The sequence below is a fragment of the Styela clava genome, chromosome 2 (genome assembly GCF_964204865.1).
Source record: "Styela clava chromosome 2, kaStyClav1.hap1.2, whole genome shotgun sequence".
NCBI classification, from domain to species: Eukaryota; Metazoa; Chordata; class Ascidiacea; order Stolidobranchia; family Styelidae; genus Styela; species Styela clava.
Window position 1 is genome coordinate 22618870 of NC_135251.1, and position 21775 is coordinate 22640644.

A 21775-nucleotide genomic window follows, 5' to 3' on the forward strand; every position below is an offset into this window, starting at 1 on the left:
ATCACCAAGTAGATATTGCCGAACTGATCTTTATTTTACCATTTTTCATGTAATTCTTTTTGGTAAACCTGTTATCTATCGTAAACACAGCACAATTGACAATGTTGTAGTGTGGCTTTTTTAGCCTCACATTTTTGATATTTGTAGTTAGAGCACTTGGGGCTCTGTTAAATAAAGTTACATACAAAATATTGGTTGTAAATTGAAAAACATGATCATGTTGTTGGAATAACTTGGCGTTTTACCACCCGTGTATCATTCATTGTTGAGAATATTCATGAAATCATAAAATTTAAAAATCTGTTTTCGTGAATTTTTTGTTGTAGCTGAATTCCAGGGACAGCATGACAACAGGAAAGAGAAGCACGGTCTCTTTTAGTTTATGACAGGGTTTCTTTGAAGGGGACCCCGTCCTCCTTGGAGGCCGCTGTTCGGTTATCTGGGAGCACGAACAAACAGATGGAAATGCGAATATATATTAACAATGTATTTTTATAGAAGAGAAGAAGCAAAAGTGTTGAGAGTCTTTGGTAGTTTGAAAAGCATTGGCATGGAACATAAGAATGAACTACATTCTTTCCCAGGGAAATACTATAAAATGTAGCAATTTTCCCATTCTTGTTCTCGTGATATCATTGTCTTTCACTGCGTCGTCGTGATTATCCCGCTGCATAACAATTCTCGCTAACAAATAATCGACTGTTCTCCACCGGGTGTATATCCACTCGAACCACTGGCGACTGCATTAGCAGGCTTGTATTATTAATTGCAACAATAGAGGGCATTTTGAAATAGTACTCTTTATTTTACGCGTACGTTTCAACAGTATTTCTCTCTATATGGAACGCGACCCAAAGCTGGGTTCAACAAATACATAAAAGTTATTGATTTTATTTCCTAGTAAATTTGGTGCTTCCGTAGTTTGTGCACCAAGATTGCGCACAACCTGAACAAAGTATTGTAACAGGTTATGGTTCAAGTTGTGCGTCATTATGATGCACAGGTTTGACGAAAAACACTAATACAAATATCTCAACAAATACCTAAAAGTTATTGATTTTATTTTCTAATACATTTGATGCTTGCGTAGTTTGTGCACCATGATTGCGCACAACCTGAACATAGTATTGTAACAGGTTATGGTTCAGGTTGTGCGTCATTATGATGCACAGGTTTGACGAAAAACACTAATACAAATATCAAGCCGTAAAAAAAATTGCTCAAGGCTGCAAACTCCACACCCATGTAGAAATGATTGGCAATGACCCCAAGATGAATAATCACAAATAAAAAAAACTTTATGTCTGAAATCAAACTTGGGCCAAAAAGGTCCCCTTATCTGCCGGACTAAGAGTTTTAGTACGATTTATTTCGAAAATGTGATAGCATGCTCATGCACGTCACAATATAGATCATTCATATCAAGCATTTATATGTGCAAAGAATAAAATAGAATTAAAAACATGAACAAATACATTGATTGCTGCCACTTTTGTAGCCTGTACTATTCGAAATTTGATTTTGCTATAGACAGACCAGCGCTTTTCACTATGCTAGCAAATAGGCCATCCTTTTTCTGCAAAAGAACATTTGGTTTGTCGAACTCCTTGACTTGTCCTTCCTCCAGCACCTATAGATCGACAATTAAATTGTATTCACAAATGAGTTTTTTTTTACTGTATGAAAACTGACACTCAAATTTCAAGTATTTTTGAATAACTTATAAACTAGTAAAATCGGCGCCCGATTTTCGTCAAATAAAAAAAAATTACCAAAATCTTGTCTGAATCTATTATTGTATTTAATCGGTGAGCAATAGTTATAACAGTGCATTGCTTTAACTTTTGTCGTATCGTCTTTTGAATCAGACGATCTGTCCTAAAAGTAAAACGAAGATTCAGAAAGAGAACAAGGGTAAATTAGTGAGTCATGTTTGCTGTTTTTCAACTAATGACTTTGTGACTGTTGCATGAAAAGACGAAGAAAAACACGGTAATGCGTATCGCTGAGAATAGTTAACCGGTAAATTGGTTAACCGAACTTATTTAGTTATTAATTTAAACTGATTACAATTTATTTTTACTGTCAACTGCCATCCCAGATAGTGCTCCCTTTTCCAGTGTGTTTTCAATTCACTATGTAACATTAAATGTGAGGGATTATTTTATGCAGAATTATAAGATAAACGCGGAAATATCTACTTATGAATGAATTTAAATTTTCAACGCTGATACACTGTAATCGTACAAGAAGTGTGGGTTAATTTAGCACGAATCGGTCAATACGAATAATGCCTTTTTAAAATTAGAATATTCTGAATCGAAGCTTTTGCAAGCTGCGGTTATCGTTCGATTTTATCCTATGAAGCCAATTATATCAACTATTTAGCTGAGTTCACAACTAAAATAGAAAAATTATTTCAACACGGACTCGCGTGAACGGAAATGTATATCTTGATGGGTCATTTCTTTTGGAGTGAATGTACTAACTTTGTAGGCGAATAATTCCGTAAAATCAAAGAGCTGATTTCGTTGTAAAATGTAATAATAAGCTGATTGAAACTATTACAAAGGCTATGCTGGACCACAGGTGAAAACTACTTATATTTTTTGAGATTTTACAATATTTCTGTTGTTTTTAGGATGCCAATTAAATTTTAAAATATCATTATATACTTTCGTATTTATATATTGGGTGTATCGGTGACAACTTCATCCAATCCAATCCAATACCCTAAAATCCAATACCCATCAATTTTCCATTTTTATACCTGATATCAACATTTGCAGTTGCTTCATCGATCACAAGAATTTCACTTTTCCTCAAAACTGCTCGAGCAAGGCAAACAAGTTGTCTTTGTCCAACACTGAGATTAGATCCCGATTCAGCGATTTCTGTGTTCAGTTTCATAGGAAAAGATTCCACCAACTCTTTCAACTGAACCTTACAAAACGAAGAAAAATATGATATCTTATGTTTCGATGATTAAGCGATCATATTCTATGTACTTCGCGGTTGTTAATTTTAGAATAGTGGCGTTTTTAGGCAAACTAGAATTATTCAAATGATGGCTATCTTTATTTGCGTATATACATTAACGTTCGCTGTCTAGTTTGGTAGTTCTTTGTACAATATGGTGAAAACGTCATCTTTATACTTTCCGAAACGTTTTTCATGCGCGGCAGTCTTTCTGCCACTGACCAATCACATCCAAGGAGGTATGTCGGTAGTTCTGCAATGATAGCTCGGGTAAAACCAACTGTGTTTATCTAACCGTGCACATAGCGTAATGCTACTTTGTTTTCGAAAATTTCGTCTTTAAAAGCACTTGTACGCATGCAGTAGCCTAATGTTAAAAGGTTCTGTATTAACGTGAATTTAAAAAGATGCCGTTGGCTATTGTGACTTATGGGACTAATGAAACCTGCTCCAATGCGTTCCATAAATCTTCATCCGAATAATTGTTGAAAGGATCAATGTTTCTTCTCATTGTTCCATTAAAAAGAATCGGATCCTATAAAATGAAAGAATTACTCAGTAAATGTCAGAGGACTTTAATTGCTTCAAATTTATCGTCAGTCAATATTTCTTGCCAAGGTGTCATGGTTATTTTCTTGTAGTTTCTATAGCATTTTGTATTTGTGCATGGTTTTGTGTCGTCTAAACTCTAAGGCAAGTTTCCGATTTCAGGAAATTGAGTCTGAGTGAACAACTCCATTTGGGTATGCCTTCTTATATAGCAACAGTTAACGTTCATTGAAAAAGCACGCGGTTTGTAAGACCAATTACGGAAAAGTGGTGGAACCGTGGCTGACTTTTGAATCAATTTGAATTGAAGGCCAACTTTCAAATGACGAAATTTGGCAGAATTCTTTATAATATTGTATACTATAAATAGTACCTCAGACCTGTGGAATTATAGATAATGCTTTGCGTAGATCATGAAGTCCTAAGGATGATATGGGAATTCCATCAATGAATATTTCACCACTTGTTAGTTCCGACAGTCTGAAAAGTGCTGATATAAGAGAACTTTTCCCGGCACCCGTTCGTCCGACAATTCCAATCTAAGGTAAAATGTTTTCATATTTATATTATTTAGGATTTTTTAAAATTCAATCTCCACAAATCATTTAAAGTGTCACGAAGAAAACCTAGGTAATTCTGTTTCATTAAAATTCATTTCTTCTTTAAGTTACGACAAACGTTTTTAAACTCAGTTCAACTAATTCAAGTTGGATTATCTGTCGAGAGTTTTGATTCTATCATTTCTTCGTTTTCTGTGCCAAAAAGTATTTTCTCAATATACATCAAAAGCATATCTTTCATTTGAACAATGATGTGATCTAACATTACCATCAATAGGCTGAAAAGAGTTTTTGAATTAATAAAAGTATCAAATATTTACATTGCAGGAATGGCTTGTTATAACGTTATACTTTGAGCAAAGTTTCATTAAAGACGAAGAAAAGTTGAATTAATAAATACTGTGTTACCATATTCCATGGTCGACAGTTTATTAGTCTTAGGATATGATAAAAAAAATATAACGGATAAAATTGGTGAATAAACATTGCGTCAGTCCTATCAATATTTTAAAATATTCGCTAACTTCGGTTAAAACTTCGTTTTAAAGGTAACTTACCTTTTTTGTGATTGTATTACAAAATCAATACTTCTTAGCACCTCTGGTCCACCGTCATAATAGGAAAAAGAAACGTTTTTAAACATGATAGCGCCACATCTTGGCCAGCTGTTTGGTGGTTGTTTATTAGGATTCTCCAACGTGGCTTCTGGTGGTATTCGATAATATTGTTGAACTCTTTCTACTGATATCATTTGCATGACATTCAAGTAGAATAAAGATTTATTTTGAGAACAAACTAGGGAATGCAAAATAGAATAAATGGGTTACCCTAACGACATATATCAATTTGTCATGTTGAGTATGGCCCGAGTTCTTTGAAATGATCAGCAGACACGAGTACCATACGACTCGTAAGAGATTCGAAAAAATAACACTAATTCATGCATACGATAAGTCAAATTTGTAGGCAATGAATAATTGTTTAAATTGAATTTTATTATATTGGTTTAATAGAAGATTATAATAAATTCACCCTAATGAGATAACTGTCAACGGGTTTTTAATCTATGTTTATCTCTTTTTCTAACAATATGCTTCCAAGTGTATTATACAGATATAGAATGCATTCAATAGATATAACTCGAAAGATGCTGCAAAGAAGCATTGAGCCTTTTATAAAGAACATCAGCGTGATGTAAAACAAAAGAAATTCGAATGATGCCCTTTCTACTGATCACAGCATTGACTGGGATAACAGCAGGATATTGGAACATGAAATTCACTACAGAAAAAGACTATTTCTCGAATCTTATCATATCAACAAAGAGAAACATTCAATGAACGATAAAGAAACTACATTGTTCCCGCATGTATATAAATCATTGTTTAGATAGTCGTGTAATTGTTTGAACTTGCGCTTATTCACTCGGATCTATTATCATATTGTCCCTTTTTTTCAGTTTTTCATGCCGTTTAATTCTACTCTATATATATACGATAGTGTACTCTTCATATCATGCCCTGATGAAGTTTTTCTGAATAGAAATTCGAAACGTCGGCAAATTATATCGTTTTGCTATACACCGGTTGTGCTTTATTTATCTTTGACCAAATTTTATGATTAATAATGTTTAAAAAAGCGTTTTGAAATCTGCTGAAAACAAACTTATAGTGTGATCTTTCATTTTAAGTTTTAGTTTTGATATTTTAGAATGCAGCTTTCCAATCAAGAAATTTGAGTTGCGGATTTACCTCTTTATTAGGTATTATTTTTAGCATTTAGTCGCCGATGATCATAATATGTTTTTCACATTTAACACATAATTCCCCACGAGAACAAAAAAGCAATTATCGTCGTCATTGTGGAACAATACATGTATATGCCAAGGGAAATTTGCGATTTAGGGAGAATAAACACCGGCGTAAAGATGTTGAAGGTTTAAAAACACGCCATGCTGACGAAAACAATCGGCAATTGTAACAAAATGCAATCGCGCACGTTATTAGCGACCTTTTAGGTCTTCCGAAAATGTCAAAAGGGACAAGATTCGGCCCTTAGTTCATTAATATGTTTGCCAAGTGTCAAATTTACAGCTTTAGTATATATAATTTATCTTTGAAATTTAGATTTATTTATGACTTGTATTAACCCTATTAAAAAGCGTTTAGCGTTTAAATTAGGTAAAGTACTTTTAACTTGCTCAGGAATATTAATCGGAAAGTAACAATTTTAACATTTATTTTGGGGCTCCGTGAATAATAGTCAACTTTTTCAAGGGCTCCGCAACACAAAAAGTTTGAGAACCCCTGCACTAGACCATGAGATTCTGCCAACGCGCCGTGCTCTGTGGGATATGTGCTGCAAATGCGGCGCTAATGTCGCTTTGGGTACGGTACCGGTACTGGAAGCGTTTAACATTGACAATCTATAACCCATACCATTTCTATCACGTTTGTTTACTGGTTTTACGCATTTATACCTGTACAGCTAGCAATCATTTACTGAAGGCATGCTGACGTGTTATTTAAACTACCGGTGCCGTACCAAGGCTGCAAGAGGTGAAAACTAAATTATTTAGTAAATACTGAAATAGGCCTACGAACAAAAATGTTGGCCAGCCTGCCAATAGGCAGGATAAGTTGTACGGTACCGGTATACAAAAAAGATGAATATCTCCAACCTATAATGGTACAATACCAGTCTCCTAACTAGGTTAAAAAACATGACTGAATACGAGAGAGATTTATTTCGTCAATCAGAATACAAGCATTGAATCAATAAAAATTATATACAAAACACACAGTTATTCGGTATAGACTGGGGAGCGATACGACCATCACAGTCAGCTCCCCCCTGCCCCCCTTGTTCGCTATCAAGATTAACAGTTAATTAAGATGTTTGAACAATTTAACAAAAACTCCTTGGAGGAAGGGTTGACTAAGTTACGGAATATTTTTGGATTCGGTTAAAAATGTAGTCCATTATTAAACCACTGCTTTTTTTTTGTAGATTTTCACCTAGTGGACACTTAGCAAGTACGACAGTTAATTTATAAAAAAAATTGTAAATTAATAACAAATATTTTTGGATTCGGTTAAAAATGTAGTCCATTATTAAACCACTGCTTTTTTTGTAGATTTTCATTTAGTGGACACGTACGACAGTTAATTTATAAAAAAAAATTGTAAATTAATAACAAATCAGTAGAAGTCAGCTCGGGTATTCAAACATGTGATGATTGAAGTGAGAAAAAAATTTGAAGTCACGTTTAGAATATTACATTGTACAACAATGTAAAAGGTACATTGGAATCAGTCAAGCTTCAAATGCTAATGGCATTATTGAAAAGAATATGCGAAATGAAGACTGAAGTTTCCATCTGAGACATTGGAAGACGCTAAAACCTTATAGACTTGATAGTTTGGAAAGCCTTCTCACAATGCAGTAATAATGGGACATATATTTATAATATCATTATACAGGCTTCAAGTTGAACTATATGTTCAATTAAAATATCTATCTTTGCTAATAAATGCTGAAAACCATTTATTTCAATCTGCTGAGTGATTAGGGTCAGAAATTTGCTATAGGGACCATCACCATGGCTAGATTTACCAATAGGCTAGGCAGGCTGAAACCTAGAGCCTCGAAATTCGGTTTCGATGTTTGTAATTCTTTTGAAAACTTGACAAGTTTAAACTCTACGGAAAATATATATATATATCAAGCTTTTCCAGGTTTCAGAGTAGAAAATTCTGTACACAACTGGTTTCAACCACATTGTAAACAGCCATTATTGCGTCGTTTGCATCATAATAAGGAAAATTATTATTATGCACATTCTGCTGGAAGTTTCTGTGTTAGAGTATGGCTGTAGCGGTTGTTTGATCAAAGAAATTGAAAGCAAAACTGCCTCAAGTAAATTTTTATTCTTTTACTTAAAAATTCACACCCATGAATGGGGAGAATGATAAGTTTAATGCACTCATATTTTTAAATTTTAAGCAATAACATGTGGTGTTGTTAAGAGAGAAATTCTAAGCTCAAAAATATGAAGGGGCCTCTCATGGTCTAAATCCATCTCTGAACATCACCGATTTTGGGATAGGTACATGGTGTCAACATATGAACTGAGTTGGGCCATTGGATTTTGAAAGGTGTACCAGAAATGTACCTAGTCACATGGAATTCATGAAATATATAACATCCAATAAAGAAAAAAATAGGTCTTTAGTTGAACGCCAGTTGTGGTCCCGGTACCGGTATTCCAGTATTCAATTATCACAAGCAGTTGGAGCGCATGTCCCACAGAGCACGGCGCGTTGCCAGAATCTCGTGGTCTAGTGAGAATGACGTCATCGGAAACAGCGCGCTCATCAAAATTTCAATGAACGATTATCAAAAATCTTGACCCTGTTTATCATGATAAAAATAGCAAAAACGATGTAAAAAATATTCTATCCTTAAAACTGCTCACGTATACAATGAAAGATATCTAGAAAATTACAAAAAATGCAAATTTCTGCTCTGGTGATCACATTCCCCATAAGAGCTAATGCTAAATTTTTTTTTTTCACATCAGTTTTCTTTTTGAGCGTAGAATGGGTTTTTAATGAATAAGGTCTATTAGGTATACATAAAATTTTCCAACCAAAAAAGTGCTTACGACATTATCGAAAGCTTGAAAGAATGTGAAATGTGTAAAGAAGGGTATACTCTTTATGAACATTTCTGAATAAGCTTTTCTACTTACTAAATTTTCAATTTCTGCACTTTGACGAACTCCCCATTGGAATATAGTAAGCAATGATGCCGTGTAAGTTAAAACTAATCCAATTTCACCCGGATTAAGATTCAGTAATGAAGCGCCAATCACGGTGAAAAACGTAACGACTGATATGAACGTAGCAGTTATCAAATCGAGTCGTAATCCAAACCATCTTGTTCCAACAAGAAACAGAAACCATGACGCTGGAAGAAGAAAAGATAAATTCAGCTGGTATTACAACGACAAGTCTCATTGACTAATATAAGCTCTAACAGTAAAATGAGATAATCAGCTCGAAGCTTTTGTTCGCGAAACTCTGGAAGATGATACCGAATTTATTGTGAAATTTTATCAAGAAAATATATTCAGCAAGATCCTTTTGTAACATTTTGTATTACATGAATAAAAACTGATTTTCAATACATGTTTTGATCCATTTATCATCATATATATATAAATTCAATCTCCTAAATGTATTGTTGAACACTTTAGTGGACATAACGATCGTTTCAATATTATGTTGTTGTTGTTAATATTATTCTTCTTCGTCATGATAAAATCGATTTTCTCTTCGAATACTGGACCAATTGCTTCGAAATTTTCAGTGGTTAAAGTTTGATTATTACTTTTATTTATTCCTAAATTTCCTATGAATCCTATGAGATCTGATATTTCCTTCAAAATTTCGCTGTTCTAAAATTTACTCATGGGAACACTGTTTTGAAACTTATTTCAAGCGGTTGCGTGATCGAGCCTGCAGGTACGGTACTGCTCAGTTACCGTACCGCTGTGAAATTGACTTATTCCTTTCGCGATTTTACTATTGCAGTAAAGTCAAATGTAGGTTTTCTAGCAAATCTAGCCTACCGTGTTTGTTAATTTTGATAAGAGCAAATTGAATTGAGTCTTTATATGCCAGAGAAGAACCGTTCCACGATCAAATAGCGGGCCTATAGTACAGCAACAGGTACTGGTAAGGTACCGCACTGGTACCTCTGTGAATTACGCTCTCATCTTTTCCTTACAGTTCTGATGTAAACAACATAAATTTTGTAGCCTATCTTTTTTTTCATTTGATAAGAAGAAATAAATTGAGTTCTTATATGACAGAGAAGAACCGTTCCTCGAATGAATATTAGATACTGGTAAGTTACCGTACCGCATATGATTATCGGGGAATCGATATTTTTTTCTTATTTTGGCCTGGTACCGTATTGGAGAAGTGACTCGGATCACTTGGTATCAATTCACGTTGAAATTGGATGGAGAAGAATAGATCATTACTACAGGACATGGAAGAGCTATGACAGTCCCTGTACCGTTATTTGTACCCATGTACTAGTAAGTCAGTTACCATAGCCATGTAGCTGTTTCACTGTTTAAATTCGTGCAGGATACCGTACCGAAGGCGTTGGGTACCGATATGGTTTTCGGTGAAGTGATGATAATATATTTCGTTTTATTCTAAGTGTCCATATATTTGAGCATAGCTCTCTTGTTCATGTTTTAGAGCTAATTGGAGTGGAGTAGTTTCGAATGAACTAGAGTTGATAAAAATTGATATTCTTATAATTTTTTTTCACTTATGCAATATTATACACTGTTAAAATTGAACCTGTACAGCTTCAATTTTAATTTACTGTAAAATAAGGCCTTTCAAATCTTCAAAAATAATTGAATAACATGTCGGTAATAATTGATACGATTATAATATAAAAAACACCACTATGTAAATCTTGATATTCGTGAAATTTATCTTCAAATTGTTGTTGAACACCGAAAGCACGAACAGTGAGTAAACCTTGTAAAGTTGATGATAGCAAGTTGAAGACTGGACTCCTGCCTGGGTAAAATTACATGTAATAAACAAATAAGAATGCTGCTAATCTGCTGATTGCTGATTGAACTATTTTAGACAAAATATTAAATGATTCTATTTGTAGATTTCCATGTCATCGTTTGAAAAATTGAACATGAGTGCCCAATCACTAGGAAAACTAGGTTATTTCAACAACTAGTTGCCCGCTTGCAGGTCTGTATAAGTTTTCAAAATTCCCTCCAAATCCTATCTGTTACAATGTGAATGTGTGATTTTTAAAATTTGGTAATTGTTTGAACTATTCAATGCTTCCTTACAAGATCCTTCTAGTCTTTTTATATCTCATGAAGTATGCAAGTAATAGCTTCTTAGCCAGAGAAAGTAAATGACAAATGCAATATTTAAAAGGATCACAAAATAGTTAACAACAGATGTGAGAATTACAACGCTGGCGATCGCGCCAAGAATCTGTAAATTGATAAAAGACAGGTAGGGGTAACAGGAATTTACAATTTTCAAAATAATGAGTATTCATATCATGACTCGACGATTTTTCCTTGTAGAAAGGTTTACCATTGGTGCTATCCTGTTATACAGAAGAAACAGTATCTTCTTAAATTACTGCTTATATTGTCAGTATGGCATTTCCGAAATTTCCAAAGAGAAATATTATTATTTATTTATCAATAATTTTTTCTGTACAGACATTTAATCAGTTTAGTCAAGTACAAATGAAAAATAGTTAATGCAAACGCTATTAAATAAGTTCCAATTGAAGTTGAGATGGCTCACAAACAGTCAATGCTATGGATGAAAATAAATCAGAAAATAATCATGAACGGAAATTCGATTTGAAATTCAATATTCTTCCTCTCACCCACAGAAAATCAACGAATGTGATAGGCAGAAGCTCGTCTATCTGCCCCATGTCTTTGGAAAATCTGTTTAGGATTCTTCCTAAATTATCAACAGAATAAAGATTTATAAATTGTAACTTTATGTGAAATACCGCGCAAATTACATTTGACTAACAATTTGCAGAATCAATTCTCTTCAATACATGAGAGTGATTTCCAAATTATGGACACGGAAGCCAGAACGAAGTAGTACGGGTATGCAATCTGTCACAGTAAGCTACCGGTACCGCCTGACCACCAGATAGCCCACGCGAACGCGGAACCGCCACAACGTGAGCAATTTTTAATTTCGATGACGTCAATGCACACAAAAAACGAATCCCTTAAAGCCCAAGAATTTTTTTTTAAATAAAAGAGATAATAGCTTTCTAGCGAAAAATATAATTTTGAATGACTGAAAAATTTCAAGTCGAGAGCAAGAACATGTAAAAGAATTCATAATAGAAAACATAACACAATATACCAAAACAATCCATATGCACATATCGTGTCCAATAAAAGCAATAAATAGGAAAATGCCTGCTTACCTAATGGATTGGTATCAAAAAATCTGATCGGGGGTCGTAGGATTGCTTTAAACATCTTCTTATGCATGTGAATACCGGAAGTGACGCAAATATAAAAATGTAAATTTGCACGAAGCAACACAATCAAAAACACCATCGCCGAAAGAACTAAAAAATAGTGTCTCCTGCATTAGTTTGGTTATTTATTTACAAATATTGGAATTTTTCTCCAACCAGTTTCCGCTTTATCTCCCTACTCAATCAAGATAAGCAAATGCCCACGACAATGATGTTCCAGATCAGGGGTGTCAAACTCGTGGGTTTTCGAGGGCCGAATTGCATGTTGGGAATTGTGAAAGGGCCGCAAACAGTTTTTGATATATTTTCATAATGTATATTTGTGACATATATTTTGATTTGTGATGCAATTGAACAGCTGAATGAAGTTTTGTTAAATTCTTAAAATCTTCTTAAATTTTCAATGAATTTACATTTTAATTTTTGCATTTCACTATAATTGCAATTTGCAGTATTTTTTACCAAAAATCATAAATTTTTATGTACAACTATCCAAAACATTTTTGCAAAAAGTTTTGTAAAGTAAAGAATAATACATACTGAAAATGACTAACCGTAATCTAAATATATAGACCTGAAATTTACAAAAATACTACAGAATAAACTCAATGTTTTTTTTTATCACATATATATATCCTGACGTTTGGCATCACTTTTGTGTCACCTGCTTTCTAAAATCAGGCTAAAATGATTTTACAGTACCAACTCCAATTAACGAAGTCACATAATCATCGGTTAATCTGGAGCGTTGAGAATGTTCTATTAATTTCAGTAATGCAAAAATATTAGGTTTATCATTACATGTATAGTGGCAAACAAATGACTGACTTTTCGGACCTGAAATTTCGCGACACTTCCTATCATTACGTGGCATAGGACCGCTTGAGTTATGATTGATATCGATTTTTAGTAACTATAGGCAGTTGTATAATTATAATAATATACGAACCGAACATAAAATTTTCTGTTCGAAGTTTATCTTTAAATTTATCATATTGACTGCTGAGCTTATTCTGATAATGTCTACTTATATTGTTCTCTTTCATTGTACTGATGGAAATGTGACAAATTAAACTAAACTAAATTAAATGTGCTTTAGAATTTTGAGGAATGCAAAAATATTGCAACTTCCATTTGTCTTCAAAAATGCCCTTTTCTTTATGTACTTTGCGTTTCATTTAATCCCTGAAGTGTTTTATTCAAGTATTCGTTTGTTAGCTTGAGGTGTATCCCTAATTGGGTTAAATTGATAACAAAATTTTATTCCAAAACTACTATCAGTAAATTTTCTGTGTGAATAATCAGTTTCACTTCAAAAGGTTTGAAAAATGTATGACATTTAGATAAAAAAGTAAATTTTCTGTGTGAATAATCAATTTCACTTCAAAAGGTTTGAAAAATGTATGACATTTAGATAAAAAAAAACTTACAAAATATTACAATTATTGTTAAGCGTTCAAGGGCCCTATTGGAAGTTCTCGGGACGCGAGTTTGACACCCCTGTTCTAGATTACCTGCATATATCTTTATGTAATAGCTAGTATCAAACGTGCTTGTTTTGTGAACACTTGTAAACGAGGTAGTCGAATTAAAATCCTTAGACAGTTCATTTTGTCCTGTTCCAGAACAAGATTCTGTAATCGTTGATGACAAATTTGAGAGATACTTTTGATATGACGTTGTCCTGTTGATATATTATCACCAGAAATAAAATGCACAAGTGGTAATGTTTTGCTGTTAAATAGATTCTAGGAGTTCTAGGAAATAAACAAATATGTAGCATGTGAAAATTACACATAGTCACGCCAAACTCATTAACCGATACATTAGGTAAATAATTGTCATTTACCTACAACTCCAACTGACCAAGCTGGAGCAAAATGTTGCCCTGAGGAATAAGTAGACTCACCATTTTAATAACCGACAGTCGTTCATTATGTATAGCACGTGACTCGCTATAACAATAATAAAAAATAAAACGAGTAAGAATGCGTTTGCCGCAACTCTGAAATATTCGAGATAAACTTTACTCCAATACTTCCTTGTTCTCTTATTTCCTCTGCATTGATCTTTCTCGATTCTTCCTAAATTGAGGTTTCACATTTTGATCTTTAACATTTTGCATAGAAGGTAATTTGATTAACAGAACATTACTCAACTCATATATAAAAGAGAATATATGAATTTCTTCATCAAAAAACCATGAATTACAAACAAATTTGAAAAAAAAATATATCTATATATTCTATTCAGCAGATTATAAAGGAGGGAACTGGTTACTATAGGCGGTGATGCTAAACGTAACAACCAGCAATTTAAAAATAAAATGGTATTAGATGATATGAACCTCTTTCTCCTTGTCTTCGATTGATAGATCTGGAACTATAGATGTTTGTGGTGAGTCATGTGAGTTTGCTACCAAGCTAATAGTGGATCCTGTAACTGTTTGTCGTTTTGCTTAAGTAAATCAAAATAAAAAATATTGTCATTGCTAGTGAAAATGTTTGTTATATTTTATTCTTATTGGATTAAAAACATTTTTTATCATACAAATGAATGAGAACTTATACCCCCCAAAATTGATTCGTTTTTGTCTTCTTTTTTCCTAAGCAAAACAGCAAAATCAACTGAACTATCCTGAAGTTCGGCATAAGTTCCGCGAACATATACTCTTCCCTGAATGATGAATACAATTTAGACAAGAATATGATAGGACATGGATACAGAAAAAAATGATTGAATTGCTTTATATGTCACACTGATTATAATATAATTGTCTCCACTGGAAGACGATGAGAACAGTTTTTTTTAACCGGAAGTGTATAATAGGATATTGTGTTAAAATGAACGCTATGAAAACATAAAACCTCTTGAAAATGAGAATCTCATCCACTCTTTTCAATAATTGCAGTTGATGAGTAACGAGTATTCGCGCCTACAGAAGAATAATATAAGTTTGAATGTTAGCAATGGTATGTAATGTAGCTAAAAGTATGAATACTTCATGGAAAATTAAATATTTACCAGAACCGTAATCAGCAAATCAAATTAATTACTTTAAATCTAACAACTGATGTGGTGATTGGTTGTAATAATAATATACTTAAAAATCAACTCCTACCTTCTTTTTCATCATTCCACAGATGCAGTGTTCGAATATATGACTTGCCACAGGGATATCTACTGCATTCAGTGGATCGTCCAATCAACATATATCTGCATTCCTTACGTAGGCAGCTCTAGCCAAGCTTACTCTTGCTTTTTGACCGCCGCTTAATGTTACACCCCTCTCGCCTATGAGTGTCATGTCTCCATCAATCAGCAGATTGAGATCCTGAGATCGGTGTTTGATTGAACATTTTTAAAAAGACCAGAATTATTGTCAGTCTAACATAAACGGATAGAAATTCATCTTTCAAAATAGAAAACAATAACTCAAGCTGATATATTATAATCAAAATAATAAAATCTGGAAAATCTTATTATTCGTCATTGTCGTTTCCTTCATTTAGTCATTAGTGTAACAATATCGAAGCATCATTGTTCATTACAAATTTTAACTTCGCGTGACCTGACAGAATTTTGTTTTCAACTGTCAAATGAGTTATGCGGTAAGACTATGCGATATTCGTTCGTACCTTATTTAGTCAGCATGCGTGGATTACTTCCTGGTAACGTACTTCGTCGAATTCCGCGCCAAGTAAAATATTTTCTCGTACAGTACCGGAGAAAATCCAAGGAACTTGATTGGAGTAGACAACATTTCCATAAACTGTAGTCTTCCCTTCAGCCGCAGGTAATTCACCGAGTATTGCACGCAAGAGCGAGGACTGAAACAAAACTCTTGTTTATGCACAGAATTCACTGTTATTGAAGGAAATTCAGTCGTGTGACTTCCCTGGCAGTTTTGATCAGTTGTTTGTGGTCAAATGTGGTCTCGAACTCGTATACAAACATCTTCGTTAGTGACTTGCGATTCCCGTTTATTTAAAATTAAGTTAAATTAAAATGATATACCCCCTTTGTGTTCCTACTTTGACTATTCGTTCTAGAAGGAAAGTACAATAATTTTTGTTTCGTTACCTTTCCTGAGCCGACCGGTCCAATAACTGCGACCAACTTTCCTGCGTCTACTCGAACATTTACACAATTCAACGCAATATCGAATCTCTCATTAGCATCATCATTCTGCACAAAAAAAATCAAAATTTGAAAACTTTGATTACAATATTTAAACATTTTGTGCTTATATGAATGGGTTTAGCAAAGTGAACATTGCCGAATATAATTTGCAATCCGGTTCATTTAAAAGTTATCTTCAATATTATTATGATTTATCACAATACCCGATTATAAGTACTCTCATATCTTATAACAAGTATAACTAAACTAGTCAAAACTTCTGATTCAACGCAAACACTTTTTCTTTCCTAATAAACTTTTGATATAAACAAATTTAAATTAAAAATAAAACACAATCTATTTTGTAGCGAAATTCATGCATTTTGTTTTACGAAAAAATGGTTACGTATCAGTGGAAAACTTTCCGCAGAGCCTCATAGGAGAGGATTCACAAAAACGCTATATAAAACAAATCATTCGCGCGATTACTATAAATCCCTTATTTGTCTTCTTACCAATTCCCATTTAGCAGTGAAGTTTTCAAGATCTACGTAAACTTCTTGGTCGGAGTTTGATCTTAAATTATTTCCAATATCAGAAAATTCCTCCATCAGCAAATATTTCTGACAAAAGTGTTCAATGTCATTTCTGAAACAAATGATCAGTGCAATAGGAATTAATACTTTACAATAACAAATTCAAAAACTAATATAACTTAAAATAATTGTAAAGGTCACTTTCGTTATAAAGTCATATGTCGTAGTTAAGCCAAGCCGATCTTTTAAATGCCATTAGCCCTACACCTCTGCGTAATGTGCTCTGTCTAAGAATGTATACGAGGCCCAAACAAGACGGTTACATGTAATGACATGTTTTATTTAGATAGTCATGCAATATTCTTTATTTATAGTTCATAATGGTTAGTACAGTACAGCGTGTAAAATGAAGACACCATTCAAAACTTCAATAATAAATTAATATCCGTGTAAATAGGTTATTTTTAGAAAACGAATGAATTGAGTACAAACAAACAAGCAACATACTCGTGACACAAATGATGAATATTTACCGCCGCGTCTGTGCAAATTTGCCATATTGAAGAACTAAACAAATGAATGTGATATCAATGACACAAAGATTTGAAATTTAAATGATAATGGCAATTTGGCAATAATTTTCTCTTTACATCATTTGAAAGGGGACACGACCGATTACCACTGGTAATATTTTTAACCATATAATATACGATAAAACAATAATGGGTATATTTTTGTCATGGATAAAAGGATAACGGTATAATGGTATTGATAATTATCATTATAACGAGTACATATATATGCGTACATAAAATATAAATAACAAGAAAATGATTAAAAAAAGAAACGATCATACCGGACCTTTCTTTACCAGGATATTGACGCATGACCTAATGTAAACATACCTGTATTATCTTCATTGATACGTTAGTTGTTGACATATATTCAATTGCTAGCGCGAAACAAGTAGTAGAAAGTTTCAAAGATGAGCTGAGTCCCATTACTATGAATATCTAAAATAGGTGTATGATTTGAATAATTTTAAAAGCACAGCTAGACGCAGTGGTTCCTAAACTTTTTTTTTTTCGCGACCCCAATTTTCATAAAATCAAAACCCACAGATACTCGCGACCCCACAACTAGAAACGTTGAGAAACTTTAAAAAATAGTACTGTATATCAGTTTAATTACCTCAATGGGAACAATGTACCTGTATATCGATTGCAAATGGAAGTTGACGGTGAACATTGGCCCAAAAATATACGAACGAGTCCGGCAATGCACCGAAAAACGGGAAAACTTCGAAGGATTTCATAACACAAGGCATCGTATGAAAACCACGATGTAAAAATATCTTAGATCAGAATTATAACGGTTCTTTGGCGAAACACAGACGGACTTGATAAAATGTGGTAGATTGTAATTTTCCTTATTTTAGTCCTATTATCAGTTCGACGACTAGCCAAGAACCTCCCGTAGTATTTATACCTAAAATTATGGCCTAACCCTAACCTAGTACACATATTACATTCCGATGTCCGCCATCTTGGTTCGCATACTTCGGGAGCCCCCATAAAAGTAGTATAGGAATAACGTGTTCGGAATCACATCCTTCAGGTGCTTTTTATTATGCTAGAACTTGTTGGGGTTGTTTGTTTGACAACTCGGAACGCTTCGAAAGTATGTATGAAACAACTAAATACGCAATATGAGGCGTTTTGGACAAAACACAAGACCGACTCGTAGATTTTGGACACGTGCGCAAATTAACAAAGCGCTTTCGCAACTGATCAAAACCTAAAGTGTACCTACTCACTTGTGTGCGCATGCAACCCTTGAAAATTTTCACGCGACCCCGTCCGGGGTCGCGACCCACAGTTTGGAAGCAATGAGTTCTCTTCTGCGAAAAGACGCGCATATAATATTGCTATAAATATGCGATCTTATGTCAAAAAATTGCTACTGCTGAAGTATGCGCACCAAGATGGCGGACACCGGAACGTAGTGTGTGTACCAGATTAGGACATAATTTTGGGTACAAATATTACGGGAGTCACGTGGCTAGTCCCCGAACTCGTAATAGAAATAAAATAAAGAAAATTGGAATAAAATTATGGCCTAACCCTAACCTGGTACACATACTACGTTCCGTTGTCCGCCATTTTGGTACGCATACTTCAGGAATAATAAAAAACTTGAATGTTATTGCGCCTGATAGAGAGTTAAGCACTAATTATGAATAATTCACTTTAATTTGATCGTTTTCTTGTGCAAAACAATACCACAACCATTATCATACCGAGCCGAGTAATGAGTTGTATGATGAGAGTAACCGAGTTTTTCAACCGAGTAACCGAGAATTTCACAATTGTATTCACAGATTTGCAAACTCAACACTTCACTCGATTTTATGACGTCATGCCCTAATTATTACTGCACAAAAGCTTCGAAAAGTAGAGAATGTAATAATTGTAGTAACACTATACTGTAATTGATACCGATATTGAACCTATTTAGTTATTAGTATAATTAGGCAATATTTTATGTTTAATAAAAATTTGATTAATATTAGTACAGGTTATGAAAGTGTTGTTCATATAACATACCTTCGACGCTGTTATTGTACCTCCCAAGGCAACATATGCCAATAACGTAACAAAAGTCAGTATTTTATCTTGGCAAACCTAGAAGCAGAAATGAAAAGCTTTCACTGAAGACGATAGAATAATTTTTTGAACTTCCTTCCTACAGAACAATTGCATCATGAATATTATGTTTGAAATTTGGTTCGGGAAAAAAAAAAAATTGGTACACATATGGGATAATATCCATTAAAACTGTAGCACAGTTCCTAGAAAAAAAATTAATTTACGTAACATATAGCAACTGCCGTATAGATTGAGTTGTGTACCCTTTTCTGCCACTTACAAAACAAAAAAACAACAACCCGCATACACCCACACCAAGTTGAGATGTAAATGGTGCAGGTAATCAAGAAGATACTATCGATACACATAACATTCGATATTTGCGGTACAAATGGTACGCACGTTACTTATGGAACATACGATACACACAAGGCAGAATTCGAGACACCCTGTTACGAATATTTGAATCTCATTGTGTTTGTTCCCTACATCGTTTGCTACACAGAAAGTTTCTCCGTTATATTGCGTATCAAATTATATAGCCTTATTGAACCAATGTAAATGAAATTACCTCCTAGTGTTCGAAACAAGTTTTGCAAATGGTTTTTCCCAAGCATACATTTTTATAATTCTCATTCCAGTTATTACTTCGTTCATTAGACGTATGCGTTCATCTGTAATAACCGCTGCCATACTTCTGTATTTCACAAAATAGTGTTAATATTGAAGAATTAGAATACAACGTACAACTAGAAAATTGTATGGGCAAAGTGGGACATTTATCTGAAAACAACACAAATATTGAACGCAGGGTATGAAGTTAGTATAAAATAAACACCGCAAACATGAGTTAACTGCCACGCCAATACAAGTGAATGAAAAAGCAGTAGGATAAAAAATCTGTTATATTTAATGAGGTACGTGTTCAAATGTTTTGGGTGATAGATGGTTACCTGAATTTGCCGAATGGCCGTCCGGAGAATGTTTGCAAAAACATTATTATAATCAAGACTCCCATTCCAGATAAAGCAACAATTCCAATTTCTTGCCAGAGTATAATTCCAACAATTAAACATTGCAGCGGTGCGACCCAGAGATAATGCAAAGACATAGGGAGCTAAATAAATAGGCATACACATGTAATATGTACAAAACCCTTTTTACAACTAGCAAAAAGAATGCTATCCATGAATTGATATATATGTGTCATTTTTAGATGAACGTCCATTTTGATTGTATAACACTTATACCCAAGTGTTTTTTTTGCAAAACAACTGCCAATATGGAGTTGGAAAATACAGTTTTAAAGTTAGCCAGTTTTCTGAATCTAAATCTCGAAATCGGAATTGGAGTTCATTTTGCTGCGTTTACCGGCTTTTTTAAGGTCACAGTTGGCCGAAACTTAACTGGCCATCTCTGTTACAAGGCTCATTTCATACGTTTATTTTATTATTTATTTCTATTGAACGTCATTGACGTGCTGAAAAACGAGAAGAAAAATTTTCATTGGGTCACAAGCTTGAAAAATATATGTATTCGAAAAAATCAGATATTTTATATGAGCGTTTGACATTTACTCACCTTATCAAATCGAAGAACATCAGTGGCTCCGAGATTAACTATTTTACCTGTCGTTGTATTATTCAATGATTTCTGACTCAAGCGAAGTGTCTGCAAAACGAACTTAATATAGAGCAGGGGTCACCAAACTATTTTGACCGCGGGCCGGGTATGACTCAAACTGTGTTGAAACGGGCCGGACAAATATTTTTGTCAGTACAATACAATAAATTCACAAATCTCAAACTAACATGCACAACTCCAGCGTTTATTTGCGACGATCTTTCGGCGGTGTCAAGACCGTTGCCAGAATAAAATCCTGAAATAATCTCAATATTCCATAGATGTGACGCAGATCGAAAGATTAGTGATTGATATGGGTTCTTTTTTATATTTATTGCAGTTTTTATCAAAAAAGTAGTACAATCCTTATGAAAAAAATTGGCCTGGGGTGGTACTAAAATACCGTTGTCTCTGTTATTTATTGACCGTTTTTTTTATAAACTTGGTATTGTTTTCTTATTTTCACTCAGATCTATCCAATGGCGCAGTTTTTATATAAATCGGATAAACTTTTTTTGTAACATACCCACATGGATATTTGCATTTATGCAGTATAGAATAGGGTTGCCATACCGTCCGGAAAATTCCGGACATGCCCGGAATTTAGGGTTAAATTTTGTGTCCGGGAAGAATTTGAAAATGTCCGGAATCCAGAATTTTACTGCACCTG

General features: G+C 33.9%; 1 pseudogene; it reads right to left on the reverse strand.

The window, feature by feature from the left end:
• Positions 1–1122: 1122 nt before the first annotated feature.
• On the reverse strand, positions 1123–21637 carry LOC120335361 (ATP-binding cassette sub-family C member 4-like; annotated as a pseudogene).
• Between the last annotated feature and the right edge of the window lie 138 nt (positions 21638–21775).